This window comes from Vigna radiata, chromosome 2 (assembly GCF_000741045.1).
Source record: "Vigna radiata var. radiata cultivar VC1973A chromosome 2, Vradiata_ver6, whole genome shotgun sequence".
Lineage (NCBI taxonomy): Eukaryota > Viridiplantae > Streptophyta > Magnoliopsida > Fabales > Fabaceae > Vigna > Vigna radiata.
The window spans coordinates 18,207,327-18,210,663 of record NC_028352.1 but is presented as its reverse complement, the minus strand read 5'-3'; the positions used below and the strand labels follow the sequence as shown (position 1 = coordinate 18,210,663).

Sequence of the window (3,337 nt, the reverse complement as noted above, 5' to 3'; positions counted from 1 at the left end):
AAGGGTTACTCACTTTTGATTTGCATCACACGGTGCACAATGCATGGAGGTCACGGTTAAGTAGGCTTTTTAGCCAATTCATTTGTCAATTATTTGGTGATGCACGGTGCCTTAAGGGATGACACATTGCAGCTGGAAGCAATTTCAAATTACTAGCAAAGGGTGTCTCAACAAAGTGATTTGTAGAAGGAGAAAAGTATTTCTTTTTACTCTTTGGTAGCAAAGCAAGTTAAGTCAACCCTTGAGAGGAGAGAGGAATTAATTTTCTTCACCTTAAGGCTTTGGAAGTCACGTGAATTGGTGGAGGAAAGCTATACTCACTCATTTCTTTGCTTTAAAATATTTGGCATAGTATATTGAGTTGTGTTTCATTTTTCTTTTAGTTTAGTGATGCATACAAACAATTTTAATTGTGCAAGATAGTTGTTGGTTGCAATGTTGGGTCTGTCATTTTATTTTACTTTAATGTTTTTCTATCTTACTCGGTTGTGTTTAATTTCCATGCATGTTAATTAAGTTTAATTATCATCTCAAACAATTTCAACCCCGCCACTGTATGTGTCTGACCTGATTCTGAACCGCAAAATTGGTCTTTGGGAGACGACCTAGGGGTCATTCCTAGTCTATACTGCATTCTTAATTTGCAATCAAATTTGTATGGGCCGCGACACCCATCAAATTTTGGCGCCGTAGCCGGGGACCAACGGTTTAGTATTGAGTCTTTTGTCTGTGTTTGAGTGTCTTGTGTTGTTTTCTATGTTTTGAGATTTTTGTGCCATTGTTTCATGATTATAGGGTGTTGTTATTTAGTGCATGACTAGAGGAAATCCTGGAATCATACCACCTTTTGATCCTGAAATTGATAGGACGTTTCATAGGTTAGTTAGGCATTCTAGGAATTTGTCTTTAGAGTCTGTTTTTGAGTCTATTCCATTAGATAATGTGCATCCCACTGCTGAATACTCTGTGCATACTGCATCCACTGCATCTGTTGCATCTGCACTTGATTCTGATTCTGATTTTGTTGTTTTTCACACTGAGAACAATATGGCACAACCTCCACCTCATGAGAGGACTTTTAGGGAGATGGCTGCACCTGATTTCGATATCGAAAGCTTGTGCATCCAATATCCTGATGAGGACGTTCCATTTGTTCTCAAGACTGGACTGATCCATTTGTTGCCCAAGTTTCATGGCCTTGCAGGTGAGAGTCCACATAAGCATTTGAAGGAATTTCACATTGTCTGTTCCACGATGAAACCTCATGATGTTCCTCAAGAGCACATATTCTTGAAGGCATTCCCTCATTCACTGGAAGGTGTTGCTAAGGATTGGTTGTACGCTTTGGCGCCTAGATCCGTCAACAGCTGGGATGATCTGAAGAGGTTGTTCTTGGAGAAATTTTTCCCAGCATCCCGGACCATAGCTATCAGGAAAGACATCACTGGGATTAGGTAGCTTGGTGGAGAGAGCTTGTATGAGTACTGTGAGAGATTCAAGACACTATGTGCAAGTTGTCCCCACCACCAGATACCTGAACAACTCCTTATCCAGTATTTCTATGAGGGTTTGAACAACATGGATAGGGGTATGCTTGATGCTGCCAGTGGTGGAGCTCTTGGAGACACCACACCTGCTGAGGCCAGACATTTGATTGAGAAGATGGCTTCCAACTCCCAGCAGTTTAGCACCAGAAATGATGTCATTGTGGTGAGGGGCGTACATGATGTTGTTGCCCAGTCTTTATCTGCTATTGAAAGCAAGTTGGACAACAAGATTGAATCCCTTGCGAAGTTAGTGACAGAGTTGGCAACCAGCCAGAAACCTACAGCTTCATCCACACCTGTTGCACGACTATGTGTTGTTTGTACTTCTCGTGACCACTACATAGAAGCTTGTCCTACTTTGCAGCCATCAGCTGCCTCTAATGAGCCTCAAGCTTATGCTGCTAACATATTTAACAACAGGCAGCCACAACAGCCAAATCATGACTTGACCAGCAACATGTACAACTCAGGGTGGAGGAATCACCCTAATCTTAGATGGAACAATGCGCCACAGCATCAGCAGCAGGCGTCACCTTTCCAGAATGCTGGAGCACCTAATAGATATGTGCCTCCACCTATGCAACAACTCCAGAGGCAACAGCAGCAGCAAGAGGCACCTGCCCAACCAGCTGCCCAACCTTCCACTTCATCTGCACCTTCATTGGAAGAGTTAGTGAGACAGATGACTATGCAAAACCTGCAATTTCAGTAGGAGACTAGAGCTTCTATACAAAGTCTCACTAACTAGATGGGTCAGATGGCCACTCAGATGAACCAGGCACAATCTCAAAATTCTGTTAAGCTACCCTCCTAGACCGTGCAGAATCCTAGGAACGTGAGTGCCATTACCCTCAGGTCAGGGAAGCAGACTGTTGTGCCTCCTGAGCCCGCTTCTACACCTACACCCGTGCCTGCCACTTGTCTTAGAGAGGACGACCATGACGGTCCATGCAGGGCATGTGAGGTGGGTGGATCTTCTTCTCTAGCCGGTGGTTCTTCTTCAGGTGGACCTTCTTCCTCTTCCACCACCACCGTTGCCGCACCTTCTCCTTTGGTTGACCGACCTATCCCTCTTCCATTCCCTTCACGGGTACTTCCCAGCAAAAAGACTGAAGAGGTGGATAGGGAAATTCTGGAGACCTTCAGGAAAGTAGAGGTGAACATACCTCTACTCGATGCCATCAAACAGATACCCAAGTATGCCAAATTTCTGAAGGAGTTGTGCACACACAAGAGGAAGATGAAGGGCGATGAAAGGATTAGCATGGGAAGGAATGTATCAGCTCTTATTGGTAAGTCGGTCCCGCACATTCCCGAAAAGTGCAAGGACCTAGGTACGTTTTGCATTCCTTGTGTGATTGGGAACAATAAATTTGAAAATGCTATGCTTGATTTGGGTGCATCTATGAATGTCATGCCATTGTCTATTTATAAATCTCTGTCTCTTGGTCCTTTGCAAACCACGGGTGTGGTCATTCAGTTGGCTAATAGGAGTGTACCCACCCGACAGGTTACATAGAGGATGTCTTGGTTAGGGTAGGTGAATTGATATTTCCTGCTGATTTCTATGTTTTGGAGATGGATGACGGTTTCTCTCATGGATCTGCCCCCATTATACTAGGCAGGCCATTTTTGAAAACTGCCCGTACCAAGATTGATGTGTATGCTGGGACATTGTCTATGGAATTTGTTGATATTGTTGTGCATTTTAATATCCTTGATGCCATGAAATTTCCAGCTGAGGACCATTCTGTGTTGAGAATTGATACATTGGATGACATTGTTGATGA

At 43.8% G+C, this 3,337-nt stretch overlaps 1 pseudogene; it reads left to right on the top strand.

Annotated features, from left to right (window-relative positions):
• Positions 1-3,337, top strand: part of LOC106752809 — a 22,682-nt pseudogene that overhangs the window by 12,095 nt on the left and 7,250 nt on the right.